The following is a 17780-nucleotide window of genomic DNA, read 5'->3' on the forward strand; positions in this document are numbered from 1 at the left end:
TTCTTGGATTTAAGGACACTACAGGATTTTACTATGTTTCTTGGTTTTGCAAACGTTTCTTTGATTTCGTAGCATTTCTAGGATTTCAGGATATTTCTAGAATTTAAGGGACATTAGGGAATTTTAGGACCTCCGTCGGGCGGTGAGGAGAATCATGGGATCCTCCACAAGCACGTTTTCTGATAAATAAGCTCTATTTTGATGCTTTTGTATGCACTCTAACACCTTATGAATACTAAAAGTACAAAAGCAATTCCCAGTGTGAATCATAAATTGTCCGGCACCCTATCACCCTATCGGGGGCCACATTTAGCCCCACGGCCCGTAAGTTGACTATCACTAATGTAAGCTTTGTGAACAGAAAACATCAGATCTGTCAGCCCTGCGACGCTCAGTTGAACTGAGTGCAGTCTCACTCGACTAAATTTGGAATTCAAACCACAACACACACACACACACACACACACATACACAAACACACACACACACTCCACTTGTGCCAGCAGTGGCGCCATGCTGCATCCGTCGAGCTTCAAAGCCTACAGGGGAGCGCGACCACAGCCAAGCCTGCGAGTCTCAGGTGCGGTGGGTCTTAGCCAGACGGCAGATGTATAGAGAGCTCCCACAGCACTGATCCCCATTAGATCTCCACAATTACCCCCCCCAAACCCCCCTCTCCTCCCCCTCCACTGCAAACTCTGCTTCAAATTAGCATGTGGCTCCCCGGGGCAGCGGGGGCCTCCTGTTAGTTCAGACTGGGGTTAATGTCAGGTAAGCAGGTTGACTGGCGATCGCTGCCGTCCTCGGTGATAATTACATTTTGACTGTTTGACCCAAGTCATTTAACACTGGAGGGGGGGGAGGGGGCAGGTTGGGGTGGAGGAAACCGCCACTTCCTTTCTTCACCACAACACTCACACGACCACACACACACATTCTTTATATCCTCGGATCTCCATTATGATGAGAGGAGCCACTTATGTCCTCTTGTTAAGTACGCCAATGACAAGCAGGGAGGAAAAATGTGAGGTGGAGGAGGGCGAGAGGAAGAAGCCCTCTTTGACGAGATATTCTCACATCATCGCTTTGTTTTGAATATCGGCAATTAGGGGAGCAACTTTTGAGCGCGAGAACGAACCCTCGCGCTGCCATTTTCTCCCATTTCCCAACTAAAGTGATCCAGTCTTATTTCTCCCACTGGGTACGAGTCCGCTAATAGACCCCGGTGCATCCGGTGTCAAGTCGGGATCTGAATAATCTCAGTGTAAAGTAATGTCCTCTGTTTACAAGCCATTATCTGTTCAGAGTCCCTCTCTTGTCTCTCTCTTTGTTACTCTCCTCTCTCAGTGGTAGCCTAATTGCGTTATCCAATATGCACTCCCCTCTTTGATCACTTAGCGGCACTTAAGGTGTCTGCTAGAGTTGCTGGAAATTGTCGGAATAAAGAAAAAAAAAGGGGGACGGAAAAAAAAAGGAGGGGAGCTGTCGGCGGTGAGAAAAAGGCCTCCTTAATTGCGGGGAGCCTTTGTTTTGTCGAGCAGATAGGTGCCACAGGCGGCTCTGACATGGTTTATGCCAACGCTTGACAGTGCTATTCTCTCAAGTTAAAAACACGGGAGACAGATGTCGCCGAGAAGCCGCGCAGAAGAGCCTTTTCAAGACCATTAAGAGGCGAGGCCAAGGAGGAGGTAATTAATACATAGACGCTGATAGAGTTGACAGGTAAAATGTATACATCCTGACTTTAGTGCAAAGACTCCGATCTTTACGTCATCTAGACTTTCAGAAAATATGCTTTTTAATCGCAACAAAACAAAAGCCAAACAAGGTAATTAAAGATTTACTTGCCGGGATTTAAATATATCTTTCACAAGTATTTAAACCTTTAAGCACATGGGTTTAATTTATTAAAAAAACAGGAAAAAGGGCAATGAGTAAACTGCAAAAAAAATTTGTGAAAGACAATTATATAAAAAGAGTTGAGGATTATAACAAAATTATTATTATTATTTTTTGAGAAGTTTTTTAGGTAATTTTCTTGTTTATTGTCATTATTATTGTAATTATCATTATTTTGTTTTGTTTTTTTTGGGGGGGGCAATTTTCATTTAATGTTTTTACTCTTTTTTATGGTCAATATTTTTTTTTTGCTTTTACTGTAATTTTGTGCTAATTTCTAGGTAATTTTCCTTTACTTTCTACCAATTTCTTGCTAATATTCGAGTCATTTCCTCTCAAGATGCTTTCTGCCCTCTTCCCATGTTTTTGAAAGGAATCATGCCAGTTTGCTCTGGTTTCAAAGGTTAATTTTTGCAGCCAAATACAGTTTACAGGAACTATAATTGCTGCCTGGATTATGTAGGAAGTGTTATATTTTCACACTGAGGTCAGGGTGGATAGTTGAATGGACAGAGCACAGGACACTGACACCACACAGGACAGGAAGACATGGTGGTTTCATGTGGCAGATTTTTTTCAAAAAATTTTTTTGGTCGGGTGCAGAGACCTCCTGGAGTCTCGTTGCCTGTCAACCTCACTGCATCCGGTCAAGAAATAGTTTTGAGTCAAAGCACTAAGTGTCGTGTGAAGTCAAGAAATTACAGTGGCTTCAGGGTCGCTAAATTAGGGTGTATTAGATCGACTGGTGGCCACATTTTTTGCAGCTTTTGTACAAGCAAATCTGGGTGTTTTAGTGACCTTTTGGTGCTTATCCAGTGGCTTTTGGGTACCAGGCGAGGGTGTTTTTTATCGCCGGTGGCTGCTTTTTCAGCAGATTTTGTGCCACCAAATGTAGGGAGTTTCTCTGACCCACTGTCGCTTTCCTTGTGGTTTTTGTGTTGCAGAAAAAGTGTGTTTTTACCCACTGGTGGCACACTTCTCCAGCTGCTTGTTTGCTGCAGGATGTGGGTGTTTTTAGTCACCAGTCACCACTCTTACAATGGTTTATGTGCTGTGGAAAGGAAGTTATTTGTTAGCTCCCTACTATACTTTTCCATTAGTTTTTAGTGCTACCAAACATGGGCATTTTAAACCTTGAACCCTGAGAAAATTGGTGCAATGTCTTTAAAAAAAAAATGGAAAAAAGGCATTGGGGAACATTGCAAAAAATGTTCCACAAATTGAAAAAATTATGTAGATTAAAAAAAAAAAAGCTACAGGTATTTTTTTTAATAAGCAAAACACTGGCAGAAAAGAAAAATAAGCTAGTGAACACAGTAACATATTTAAAATTCTGTTAAAAAAATATTCTAAATGTCAAGCACTTTTCCCCATGTAATTTCCGTGTTTGTTTCTTTTTAGAAAAATAAAAAAATAAAAATAAAAAAACGGTAATTTCCTTGCCTTGTTTTTTTTTTTTTTAAATAATATTTTGTTTTTGTTTTTTTTCATTGCCCATTGCATTCCTCCCATGTTTCTGAAGGAAATCAAGCCAATTTGTTCAAGTTTCAAAGTGTTTTTGGGACTAAACTTTTGCACATGATCATGTCAACCACAGCGTTGTTAGAAAAGCACAGTTTTGACATATCTGCAAAATAATGATGCAGAAATGTAAAATATCCGTGGTTCGCAAAAACTTGCGTTGCCAACATATTTTTCTGTTGATTGGGCTGCAAAAACCAAAAACAAATGAATATCTGTTTCACTTGAGTGATTAAGCAGATTTGCATGGATTCTCCCACTATCTGCAGTTTTTACGAATCGTTGAACATCCCCAGGTAGTACGAGTCCAGTGTAAATACGGCTTTAGACATTAAAGTCCTGATGTGCTGACGCTCCCCTCCCACCTTGCTCTCCCTCATTTCCATCCCGGTTGCTCTATTATTGCATCGTGTAGCTGCTTTCTTCCTCCCTCTGTTTCTTCCTCTCTCTCGCTCTCTCTGTTGACACTGTGTTGCAGAATAAATGCCAGCAAACACGCTGTACATACTTGCCGTACTGGCTGTAAAAGAAACCAACAACTGAAAGGTAAATACCACTTTATCTGGCCTGTCACAGCAACAAGCAGCCGAGCACTTTGTTTACCTCGGTGCTGAGTGAAAGTGGCTCAGACCCTGCTGCTGTTGTGATACGGCCTCTAATTAGCTTCCAGGCAGCCTTTACCTGCTTCTCCCTCAGTGCCAACCGTCAACTCCCTTGTGTTTTTAAATGTCTGTTAAACAAAAAAAAACCTTTGCTCCGCTGCTGGTTTCTTCTTCTCTTAAAGCTCCGTGTTCTCCACTTCATTTTCTCTTTGCTTTCTGAATGCTTAGCTGGTTTTCTGTGTTCCTCTCTGACATTTTTGCACAAATAAAAACACTATTTTGTCAATATGATACTAAACAACAACAAACTGACCCTACTCTTAGAAATAAAGGTTCCAAAAGGGTTCATCCAGAGGGGCTGAGGTTCTACCCAAAACCAATGGCTTCGAGGAAAACTTTCTTTTGAAGACGAAGTTCACTTCAAGGATTTTTTACAAGACAAAGAGATCTATTAACTAAAACAATTTGTTGGTGGAAGAGAGATCTGAGGGTAATGTAGTAGGTTCTAGATGAAACCATTGCAACATGAAAGGGTTCTCAATAGAATCCCCTGGGTGGGTTTTATTGATATACTAGAAAATGCAATTCCTGTGGAACATGCGTGTGGATGCTCAAAGCTGAAATAAGTTTAAAACCATGGCTGAAAACGCAGAAATATGTAATTGAAAATGCAGAAATATATTACAAATTGCTAGAAATATCTGAAAAAACTGGCAGAAATGAAAGCTGAACTGCTCCAAACTGAACTGGAAGAGTGTCAAAGGAAGAAGTTGATGTCAACTGAAAACGTTAAAATATTAAATGTTAATATTTTAAAATGTAGAAAAAATGTGAAGCATAAATGTCCTTCAAGTGCATAACATTTTGACATTTAAATGGTTTCTGTAGCTGAAAGTATGCAGAAGTAGCAGTTGACCAAAAAAAGTACAGAAGTACTGCTAGTAGTATTAATAGCAGTCGTAGTTGTAGTTGTAGTCATGGAAGTATAAGAAAAGTATAAGTATAAGAATTAGCAGTACATCTATTGCTACAAAGAGTAGTAATAGTATAAGAAGCAATGATAGCAGTAGTGGTAGCAATTGCAGTTGTAGTAGTAGAAGTAGGTGTAATAACAGTAGCAATAGTTACGAGTAGTTGTAGTAGAATAGAAGTAAAAATCGCAGCAGCAGGAGTAGAATTAGTTAATTAGTTGTTCTCCATTCATTTTAATGGAACAAAAAAGTTTTCAAAGTTGAATATTTTAAAGAGTTTTAGTAGTTGAAGTGAGAAAAGTAATTTTCACTCATGTCCTGAACGAGCTGAACGTGTTGATATTCGAATAGTTTAGATAGCTGAAAGTATAGGTGCCAAAAACATACGGAAGAAGCTGAAAAAATAAGAAAAAAGAGAAGAAGAACAATAGTGTGGATGCTTTGAAGCAACAAGGGGGTCCTACATAGAATCCCCTGGTTGGGTTCTAGATGACACCCTTGCATGGATCCCCAAAAACAAACAACAAACAACAGCAACAAAAGGTTAACGTTTCTTGCAAGAACCATCGCCGTATGGGCACGAAATGGGTCCTTGGTAGAACCTCTTGGGTCGGTTTCTGTTAGCACCTGGAGAAGGTGAAAGGTTCAGGACAGATCCTCCAGAGAGGGTTCTGAGTGCAACCATTACACCATTATATAAGGGTTCTCTGTAGAACCTCTCATAGGGGGCTCTAGGTGTCACCTTTCACAGATGGGTCGAGGTATTACCCTTTATCATGGGTCCCAGGTATATCTCTCTGAAAGGGCTCCAGCTGGAACCTTAATAAAACGTTCTTAGAGGAACCAAAAAGGTTTCTCCTATTGGAACAAGCCGAAGAACCCTATGTTCTAGATAGATAAGGATTTATTTGTCCTTCTGGGAATTTATTGTCAGCTATAATAACACCAAAAGACAAGAACATCCACACATTAAAGTTCTCTACATGTACGGTTCATTTTAGCACCTTTATTTGTGCACGCAGAGAAAAGTTGTGCCTTGCTCAAAGGCAGTTAATCAACAACTGCTGACACAGGATTGATATTTCCCAGTGGGCATTGGGAAACAAACCAGCAACCTTCAGGTCTGCCTCAAAGAAAATTTCCAACTAAACCTCTAATCTGCCTCTCCTCCCCCCTCCTCCTCTCCTTGTCTTCCTCCACCTCCTTCGCTGCTGCTGCCGGTGTGGTTAGCCGCCACGCTCCGCTGAGCCGCTCTCGCTCCCCCAGGAGAAAATTTGTGCATGCATACTGTACATGAACTTTGGATAAATAAATAAACACCGAAAGAGCTGCTAGATAATTGAGCGCAAGTGAGAAAGGGAGAAACAGAGAGCGAGAGAGAGGCGGGCAGGCGAAACAATTTCTCCGGGGACGGCGGCAAAGAGACAGCGAGACAGGTATGATTAAAACCACGGTGATTTATAGGAAGGTGCGCCGCCCGCCGTCACGCTCACTGCGTGTATTAACGTTTTTGTTTTGCATAGAGCTCATCTGCAGACATGTGACCCCCACATCCCACCCACACACACACACACACACACACACACACATTTACGCCGCCTTCGTTCTACCTTATTTATGCACAAACCAGCTGGGACTTTAGAGGTTAAAGCGAGAGCATCACAGGGCGTCAGCTCTTGTCGTTGACCCCTGCGTAGGTGTTTGGCTGCCGTCCTACAACATGTTTCCTCCACGCTAAAACCTGAGCGGCCTCTGCCTGCACTGATAGGAGTGTGAGGTGCTGCGGGGATCAGTCAATGACTCCTGCGGCAACGAGGAAATCACCTCTCATGTATGGATTTATTATCTGTTGCACACCAGCGCTGCATTAAAAGCCTTTTCTTATATAACTGCAATAAAAAGCAAAAAACACAGCAATTAAAGATGCTTTTCTTTTTAAAATCAATCTTTTCTTCATCTAACTTATCCCTGATCAAATGCATGTGTCATAATCAGAGACTACAGGCACAGGAGCTTCCTGTTAACCCTTTCAAGCCTACGCTAATTGGTTTGATTTCTTTCAAAGAATATGCAAAAGGGAACAAGAAACTAAACAAGACATTGACCCCAAATTAGCAAATAAGTCAGTAAAAAAGTAACAAGAAAATTACCAAAAGATATACAGAAAGGAAAAAGTTTTAAAAAACACAGAAAAGTTCTGAAAAAATCCATATATATTTGTTTAATGTATTTTATTAGATTGTTTTAAATAGTTTTGAAATAAGATTATTATAATAAAAAAAAATATAGCAGCCAAAAATTAGCTAAAAAAAAGAAAAGAAAAAAGAAAAAGACAAAAAAGTTTTAAAACATATACATTTTTCCCACTTTTCCCTATTTTTTTTTTTTAAAAATTTCAAATAATTCTCCCCTCTTACAAAATTAAGTAAAATTTCTCACAATTTTAGGGACAGACAAGTTTTCAGCAGTTTCCCCAGTGACTTTAAAAGAAATCAAAGCAATTTGCTCAGCTTTCAAAGGGTCAGATAGCTTGCAAAAGGCGTTTGAGGAAAGGAAAATGATGTTGATCCAGGTTTTTTAAAGGCTTAACGGCTGCAGGTTTGGTGAGATTCGCTCCTTTCCGTGATATTGATGTCCGTCTCTGCAAAAAGCAGCCATGCAAATAATTAAAGAGGAAATACAGTGCATTGTCAACCAGAAATCAATAAGGATGAAAATAATGGTCAATATCCAATAGTGTTCATTTGGAAAGACGGAGTCAGCTTGTTGTGCAGGAAAAACTGACTGAAGGAATCATTTCCAATAACGAAGCCTTCGTTAGTTAAAGAAACAACACGTGAGAGGGATGTTTGATCACTTCTGATTGTCTTAAACAGTAACTGTTTCCATATATATATCTATATATATCTATATATATCTATATATATATATATAAACTGAGGCAGGTAACCACAGAAAAACTGGTCACAGCAATATTATTTATGAGTAATTCTGCCTGCATTTGTGATATTGAACAGTAGCCAACAAGAGCAAACATGTTCAAAATAAATGAATTTAAAAAATAAAATGACCCGACTACCATCAGCACGAGGGAGTAAATAATGACTGAATTTTCATTTTCTTTTCTTTTTACTCAGTGAACTATCTCTTTAAACCAATAAGCTCCTGTTGCTTAAACCACACTGTGCATCAGATTCGGGGTGCAGTGCTGTATTTTCATGCACTTATGGTGCATTAACCCTTGAAACATGGATCAGCATCAGTTCTCTTTCCTTGTGCTATGTTCAGACTCCTGCAAATATTTAAACCTTTGAAATATGAACAGCTCGGTTTGATTTCTTTTAAAAACACAGGGAAAAAAATAAATCAGCAACTTGGCATGAAATGTCTTGCAAACTGCAAAAAACAAATTGCCTTAAAAAAAAAGAGAAAAAGAAAGAGAGAGAGAAATCAATGGAAAATCATCAAATAACTTCACCTAATAACTAAAAATCTGTATTTATAATAAAATGTTTAAAATTAACCTACAGACAAAGATATATATTATTACTAAAATAATTTTATTAATTATTCATTTATTTTTCTTTTTGTTGCAAATTTCAGATCATTTTCTTACTATTTTCACACTAATTTTTGGGTTATTTCTAGTTGCTCATTGCCTCCATTCCATGTTTTTGAAAGACATCAAGCCGCATTGCTCAGGTTTCAGAGAGTTAACACAGCACTTCCTTTGCTTAGGAATAATGTTGCCACTGAACATAACCCGGGCTGCAATTACATTTCATGCAAATCACATTAGAAGTATATAAACGTAATTTGTGGCAGACGGGGCTGAAATGTCTCCATGCTAAGTAGAGGAATCATTAACCTGTGAAATAAAAACCAAAAGATGTATTTTTTAGATTAATAATCAGCTACAAAGTCACATTTTAGGGCCATAAATCACCTGTCTAAGTAAAGTGTTGACACATTGGTTTTGATCCTGAGTCTATTGTCCCCTTTTTCCATCCATTATGGTTATTTAGTGCTACAGGGTTGTAAACTGGGCGTTTATTGCCCCTGTAATGCTGCTGCGCGTCCCCTCCCTCCCCGTGAACCGTAAAGCTAATGTCTACATGGCACTGTATGCAGATACGGGATTTGTAGGTCACAGCTGCAAACACTGCTAAGGGCGATATACTATTGTTCTTTATGCCTCAGTACAAGGTGTATTAAACACACATATGCTCCTAAATGAATATTTAGATTACTACCCTTTATTATTAGTCTGTCCTGGAAACATTTGAATATCACCTCAAGCATTGTTTTGCTTATCTCCCCCACCACCACCACAACCCGCCTATATCCCCCGTTTTTCTTTCTGCGGGGAGACGCCACAGCGTGCTCAGTGATGTATAATCACCTTGAAATTAATTAATCGTAACACAACAACGCCGGCGATAGCATCAGTGCCCGTGTGGTTCCCTCTTTTGTCTGGCCACCCGCTCTTTCTTCAGGTTGCTGAGGTTGCTGTCCTGGACGCCATCGAGCTAAAATGGCTGCTATCTCCGAGCTGTATGTGTGGGGTCTCGGCGAGTAATTAATCTCAATGAAGCCCATAGCTGAGGTAGGTATGACGGCCCCGGAATTCAATTACCCCCCCCGCCACCGCCGCAGCCATCGCCGGCGTGCACCGGCGCTTTAACAGGAGGAAATATGCCGCCTCTATTTTCCCAGGTTAATATGAGCCACCTGAGCCTTATCATCATTTAAGCAGCATGGAGATATTGTCATAACACATGCAGGCTCCTGGTTTTACTTTAGTTTCCATCATTAGTGGCCCTCAACACGTTTTCAATTAGAGCTCAAATAACACTTTGCATCTACTTTTCATTCTGCAGAATATGAATGTTTGCACACTTCTTGGGAACATGGCATGTGCATATATGAGCAAGAGCGATACGCACAGTTTACTCTGCAAACGCATTTTACACAGCGTTGTTCTGTGCTGTGTTGTCTCTGTGTCGTCCATCGAAAACTAAAAGTGGCATTTGCATGACTTAAAAGAGCACAATCACAGCAATCCAGCATTATGAAGTATGGCATTGGGGGTGTTGGAGTCCAGTACTGGGGATGCAGATGTTTAACTCAGTACGAACTTTAGATTTGATCTGGTAAACTGGTATATTACAATATTATGGTGGCTGACGAGGGCAGATATTTCCATCAGAAGAGACGTGCCGCAGCTTCAGAAGCAAAGCTGACTCAAATGCACATGCGTGCATCCAAAACAACAGCTGAAACGTGCTGCAAATGCAATGAAATTGCATGAAAAACAATGAATGAAAAACAAATATATCAACAGCAAAGATGCTGCAAATACAGAAATGACTGTAAGCCAAAAAAAATCTAAAATCTAAATAAATAAAATGAAATAATAATGGGAAAAGGTGCTGCATTTCCAGCAAGAAGCCACAGCTTGACTTTGGACCAGACAAAAAGTGTGTTTGGTTTTGAAGCGTGGCAAAAAGTGCTAGCCCACAGGAAGTGCGCCACACTCTGATGCAAATTTTACATAGTAACGAAAAGTAAAATTACACCATCCAGGTCGGTCACGTGATGCCCTTTGGCCCAGAAAGACTTTTCCCCATTCACTTACATCAGGAAAGAGACGTCTGTAAATCAGTATATAATTTTTTGTGAGCATCAAAACCTCCGCGAAATGACTTGGGCACACTCGGCCTCCATAAGTCTCTAGTGCACATGCCTTATGGGCCAGTAAATTTGGTATTTTATAATATTTTATACCAGAAAAAAGAGGGTTTTATAGCTTCATGAGCCAATGAGCCTCTTTCATAGGAATGAACAAGCCCCTGCCACTATCGCTGTGTCCCGACGTGCTTTAATATATTCATACAGAAGTGAAGCAAAGAGGCGACTTTAAAATTAAATAAATAAATAAATAAATGACTTAGAACTTCCCTGGGGAACTTCAGTCACGTTGAGTGGATATGCAGCGTTTTTCTGATGCATTTGTTCTCATTTGTTTGTGTTATTGATTTTGCATTGTCTCCATATTTGCAACATGTATACTAACCAAACATAAGGTTTGCTCTGACAGGCCACCTATACTTCATCTCTTCTCTCACACATTTAAAGCTGCACACCAACACGGATTTGAAGCAGGAAGACGCTGAAATCAAACCACGCCGGTGATCTGCAAACCTTTCCCTCGGTAGATATAAGGTGCAAATAAAAAAGGAGGAAAAAGACTGAAGTGCTCATTGTTGTGAGTTTCCCTCCAGAGGTCCACAAACAGGTCTAAACTGGGTTCAGGTTTTAGCAGCACTGTCACACCCCCTCTCCACATCAACACCAGTGTGTGATAAAACAATACACACCTTTCAGCATTAAACCACACCGCAGCCAGAGGCTCACATCAGCGCGCTCCCACAGGAGCAAGTGGGCTTCAATTATCACCACACACACACTTAAACGTTTCCACAAACACACCCGGAGACACTCCTCAATGCTACTGACACCAACAATCATGCTTTTAAAGGGAAACACAAATACTCCATCAGATTCTGTCTCTCACACAACATTTAGATTTTCATTCCAATCAGAGTGAATGGTCTCCTTTTTCAGGTTTTATCTGGATCTTGTGGATATTTGGAACAAAAATGGATCCCATGGCATCCACCTCACTGTGTGTGACTTGAATATGAGCGTTCATTCAGCAGTTGTCATGAATGTTGGCATCTCGTGCTCGTGTTAGCACGGAGGAAAACAAGAGACAGCAGAGGAAAGAAAGCCAGATCGCTGTCTCTGCTGCTACTCTGGGAGATCCCTCAATTTAGGAAAACCCTGAAGAAACATACGGCAGCTGATGATAGAAAACAAGCACTGTGCTACACAAGAATTAAAAAAAATAGTATTATCTGTGAGATCTGCAAGATAATACAGCCTCAGATGAACAACATATGCAGTTTTGGTTCTAATACAGACTAAATATGCATAGTTGATACACAGGAGGACTACATAATACATAAGAGGACTTTGTAAAGACTTAAAACACTAAAATGTGACACCCTCTCACATCTAAAGACATTAAGTTTTTAGTCACACACTAAGATTTTGCAAAGACTGGAAAACTTGCAGTCACCATTTTCAAGACTACAACCGATTCCTTTTGAGATTATTTCCTGCTCCTGATGCAAAATATTACACCTTTCAGAAATTTGACATATTAACAATTCCTCACACGTCAGCAAGAAGAAACAACTCTAGAAACTAATAAACATAAAAAGCATCACATCGACAATATTCTTGTTAATTTGGCATCAATATAATCCATAACAGTAAACTGTATTTTCGAACAAACGTAACATTTTGGATTTTGTCGCCATAACTCTTTTTTGCATCTTTGTTGTTTAGGATGCCGGTATTACCGTCTTCTGTTATGCTCAGTAAAATGAACTGAATTGCAGAGAATCCTCCCAAGATAATATTGTGTGCAGTATGTCCTTATTGACAAATATATATATAAATATATATTGTATGTATGATCTAAGCAAGTAACTAAGGTTATTTCCAGCGAGTAGCTAACAACCCAGTTTTATACATCCAAAGAACTTTTATAAAAAATGAACTACATGGTAACCAGACTGAGCCTCTAATTGAGACGGGCCTTTCTTTGTCAAAATGTGTCCCTACACCGGGCTCATAAAAGGGACTGGGTGTTTAATTTGGACTAGGCTTATATTTGAATTCACCAAGTGGATGGGAGACAAAGATTCTCTCAGTATGAGTCTCTCTTTTCATTATATCATAAAAGTGACACGTAAGAGGAAACATCTCAACATAACTCGTGTTGCGTATTGATTGTGGGCCTGCAGGTACAAAGACGGAAACGCAATAAATGGTTCTCTCTGCTTCACGTTGTCTTCATCTTCAAACAGTTCACTGATGAAGGTCACAGTCTCAAAAAACATGCACACCGCCTTCCAAAAAAACCCGATGTGGGCAGGAGTGAGCTTGATGGCCTCACTGAGTCGGAGTCCTAATTGCCCAACACCCCTGCACGCCATACATCCACAGGCTCTCACACCAGGAGGCAGAGAGGTGCATGCATCCTTTCATAAGGATACGGGATATGCAATCTGTGCCTACACAAGTTACACAAAAAAATCCCTCCATGCCTCAGGTGTCTGCACCAGAGAAGCAAAAAACATGTAAACAGCAGCTCGTTAGGCTCATTAGCAGAACACAGGACCCGGCACACAAAAACAAAGTGCACCGAGCTGTCTTCCAAAGACACAGAGGTCCACCTTGTCAGTCAATAGTCTTTGTGGTGCGTGGGCGTCCGGTTACAGATACCTCCCCGCTCCGGTCCCTCGCTGAAGGGGATCTGTTTCATAGCTAATCGACAATATTGACAAATATCATATGCTATGAGATCCTAATACTCGGAGCTGCTGTTAACTCTTTGTAAGCTCTGTGTGATGGAATCAAAGGAGGTGCTCGGGATGGCTAAGATGTGGGATTTTAGGTGAATTTATCAGAATTTCAAAGGAAGAAAATCATTTAAAATATTAATATACTACAGTGATTCTCAATTTACAGCCCCTGGGCCAAATTTGGTCCACGATAGGGTGCCAGGTGGCCCTCCAACCATCTTCTAAATCACAATACAAATAAAGTGATTCATATTTGCAGTTGTTTTTGTACTTTACTATACTTACAATGCAATAGTGCATAAAACAGCATCAAAAAAAGAGCTTATTTATATAGCAAAAGGTGCCAGTAGAAGATCGCCTGCATCCCTTACAGAGGTTCTGGCTAAGCCCCTAATGTCCTAATATCCAAAAAATGTCCTAAAATCTAAAAAAAATCCTAAAATCTGAAAAATGCAAAAGATCGTAGGAGTGTACTGAAACCCGGGGAATGTTTCATAATCCAAGAAACATCCTAAAATACGAGACATCTCTTAAAATATTGGAAATGCCCTACAATCCTAGAAACGATCCTGGATACTTCACCCAAGAAAATGGTGTCCTAAAATGCAAGAAATGTCTTTAAAATGCAGAAATGTCCTAAATGTTAAAAACATGTGGGTCTGCTGCGATGTCATTTTACAAAAGTGGCCCCCAAGCAAAGCAAGTTGAGTATCCCGGCTTCACTATCTCCATATCAAGTGTTTTATAATCGTTTTCTTAATGGAATCCAACTGCCATCTGTTCTTAAAAAAAAAAACAAAAAACAATAATATTCATTATTCAATCTTCTACTCATCAATTTTGGACCAGAAAATGACTTTAAAGCTTCAAAAATATGGATTTTGCCGACAAATCGTTTGTTTTTCCCCCTATATATATCACAGTTTAATGCGTACTATCAATTGTTTGTCAGAGTTGGTGTCAAACTCCTCAGATCTCCAATATTTCTCTTTCATTTGTTTCCCTACCACTGTCCAGTCCAACAGAAATGATGTGTGTTATGATTTGCCTTCATTTATTCATATTATACAGCGCTGACTGTATGTTCAGTCAGTTATACTTCCTATTGTAATGTAAGGAATATAATTGACTGGGTGCTGGAGCTATATGTGTAACCGCAATGACAATAGATAGACAGTATCACAAAAACTGTACTAATGGGCATACAAAAAGGGCTCCACTCCAAGGGGTGCATACATATTTATACCCATGTCCCCTTTCATGTGTTTCTACAAATCTTATCTTGCACATCTCCTCTCGGCTGCTCACTAGCTGAGAAGCTCTTTGTATTAACAAAGACCTGCACCGTTCAGGCTCTATTTGGTTCCAGGGAGCCGATACCGTCTCATATCAGCGCACAATTTGACCGCGAAGAAAAGGGGATTAGACCTGCGAAAGTGTGACCCGTTTTACATCCGACCTTCTAAATCAGTCGACTTATATTCATATCTCGCCCTCACTTCCCTCGCACATCCCCTCGCTCGCTTCCCCTCGGGTCGGCGCAGATAACCTGAGATGAGGATGAAAAAGGGAAAAAAAAAGCAAAGGAGGAGAGGAGCAGCCATGCAGGTCTTGTACGGTACAGTTGGTGCTCGGGCCCAGAGCAAAGCCAGGTTCTCTGTTTTCCCTCCTAAATCAATAAGAGGGGGTCCTCTGGGGTGCCCTGGCCAGCCATCTGGACTGAAATCCAGGGGCTCAGGTTGTCCCCTGGGCTCCCCCGCCTTCCAACCCCGTACGCACAAGGACCTGGCACTAAGTTAATCGTCCTGCCTCCTCCCCCCTTCATCATCCTCCTGCCTTCTGTCCCCCTCCGTACACCTTCCATCTAATCTGTCCGGCTGCGACTCAAATGTCAGGCCACCTGGGAAAGGCAGCTGTTGGCCTGCAACGGGAGCCGCCGCGGTGGGCCTGGACCGCTCCCACCGCCCTGCCGTGTTCCTGACATGCCACCTCCAGGAAATAAAACAGTTTCCCAAACAAAAAAAAGTGGCACGCAGAAAAGAAAAATAATGGTGGTTGTAATGGTCTGGGATGCACTTTGAGATTAAAGTCAACTTTTCCATTACTCTTTACTCGAGGTGATGCAAGGTATTATGGGGCATCATGCGCCGCCATTTCAATAAGTGCATGATAATCATAAAACAAGAAGCATATTGCAGAAAAGATGGTAGTAATTGAACTTGAGGGGTATAAGACTGTTTCCAAAGCCGGCCGTGACTCTCAAAATCACAACAAAATATATCTTAGGTCTAAAATTCATATGCAATCATTCAGTGTTAAATGTGATGAAAAAATGAGCCATAAAAATTTCAAACTTCAACTCTTTTTAACCTGAATGCGCATCAGTTTACTTAAACTTCTGAAACCTGAGAAAACTGGTTTGGCAGAGGTTAATTATTAGAAATGATCAAAAAAACTGGGAAAATTTCAAGAACTTTTTAAAAAATCATTTCACTAATTATACTTTAGAAATTACTTTACGGGGGAAAAAAAGAAAAGTAAACTTTAAATAGTTTTTCTTGAAGTCATTTTCTTGTTTTTTTTTCTTCTCTACTTCTTTTCAGGCAATTTTCTTGTAACTTTTTTACTCATTTCTTACTATTTTTTGGGTCATATCTTGTTAAGTTGCTCATTGCTGCCACATTTTTTTTTAACGAAATTAAGACAATTTTCTCAGGTATCAAAAGGTTAAAGCTGGGGTAGGCAGTTTTATTTTGGAGTCATTGTGCAAAAATCCTATCACAACTCTTGATCATACTGTAAGTGGTCTGAGAGACTCCTGCACCTCCTCTGTGGTTTGTACTCACCAAATTGGAGGAGCTGCTGCCATCGACCGAAGGTGCATTTCCGGAGCAGCTGCCCACTAGCTTTCCAGCGTAGCGGTCCACAGAGCGATCATCTGTGGTCTGAAAAATACAGAGAGATTTACATTAAAATAAGTTTAAATAAATCAAAGTATGGAAACACAGGGTTACATATTTACCCTTTGAAACACAAGCAAAAAGGTTTTATTTCTTTCAAAAAATATGACGAGAGGGCAATAAGAAATTTAAGAAGACATGGCCCATAAGTTCACAGAAAATCAGAAAAAGTGACAGGAAAATAAGCAGAAAAAGAAAAGTTAAAAATAGTTAAAATAAGTATTGAAAAGTGGTCTTGAGACCAGTTTGGGACCAAGACCAGTTTTGAGGACACTACAGCAGGAGGTCAAAATGACCCCACTTGGCAGTCGTTTACACCAAAATCCAAAAGCAGATTCCTTGTAAGTGAAAACCTACTGGGTAATAAATCCTTTTCTAATTTTGATTCTTAGAAGGTTTCTTAAGTACAAGAGGTTTGTCACAAAGTGCTCAGTGCATGTTTTACAAACAGCATCACTATCACGGAGGTAGAGGAGGGACGTCGGTAATTTGGGGTGTCGTCATTGGTAACCAGAATATAACAGGATTCAGGAATCAATGACTTTGACAGACATGAAGGTGTACAGTTTACAATAAAAATGCATCCACACACACACACACACACACACACATCAGCCTGCGTATAATTACTCGGATTCATCAGCTTCATCAGAGTCACCGTTATCTTCCTCACCATCATCATCCTCCTCCGGCTGATTCACAATCTGCAGCACAGCAGGTTATAAATCTCAAACTGAAGTACAAATTACAGCAGGTACACGAGTCTATCATTTGCCCGTGGAGGAAGGAAGGAGGGCCAGCAAATGAGAGGAGCGATTTTCATCAATACATCGCCAGATAAAGATCCATCTGGATCCACTGAAAGGAGGAGGAGGGGGTGGTGGTGGTGGTGAAGGGGGGCAGCTTTTGGCATCAATGCGCGGCCATTGATTGTGCGTCCCATTACCAGTATATGATCCAATCTAAAAAGGGAGAAGAGGAGCGACGCTGCGAGCGGGGGCCCTTTTTCTGCTGCCCTGCCATCAAATAACGAAGACATCCCCCCTTTAATCACTCAGGAATGATTTGGGAAGGAATCCAAACATGAACACAGAGCAGTGCTCGGGAGAAAAGCTGAGATTTGTTTGGGGGTATTAAAAAAAAAAAAAAAAAGAAAGGAGAAGAAAGGAAAGAAAACACACTGACTAGGCCTCCCGACAAATACTCGGTCCGCTCCGTGGGGAAATAGGAGCAGAAAGGTAGCAATCAATATTGAAACACAGAAATTAAGCATTTAAATCAGTAATTAGGGAGCAGGCACGTTTTTTCACACCTGTACGCCGCCGAGGCTGCCAACCCCGGCGCATCTGTTTCCCTCCACCTGCCAGGCACCTGGTATCATTTCAATGG

General features: G+C 40.5%; 1 protein-coding gene across 1 annotated transcript in view; it reads right to left on the reverse strand.

Moving 5' to 3' along the window:
- Positions 1 to 16467, reverse strand: part of LOC148185460 (uncharacterized) — a 171561-nt gene extending 155094 nt beyond the window's left edge. Inside the window, exon 1 of the mRNA XM_088074356.1 lies at positions 16278 to 16467. The gene's annotated coding sequence lies outside the window, so the exon portion shown is untranslated. The remainder of the gene's footprint in view (positions 1 to 16277) is intronic.
- Between the last annotated feature and the right edge of the window lie 1313 nt (positions 16468 to 17780).

Source organism: Plectropomus leopardus, chromosome 24, assembly GCF_026936395.1.
Source record: "Plectropomus leopardus strain MGB_pleo_1.0 chromosome 24, ASM2693639v1, whole genome shotgun sequence".
In the NCBI taxonomy this organism is placed as follows: Eukaryota; Metazoa; Chordata; class Actinopteri; order Perciformes; family Serranidae; genus Plectropomus; species Plectropomus leopardus.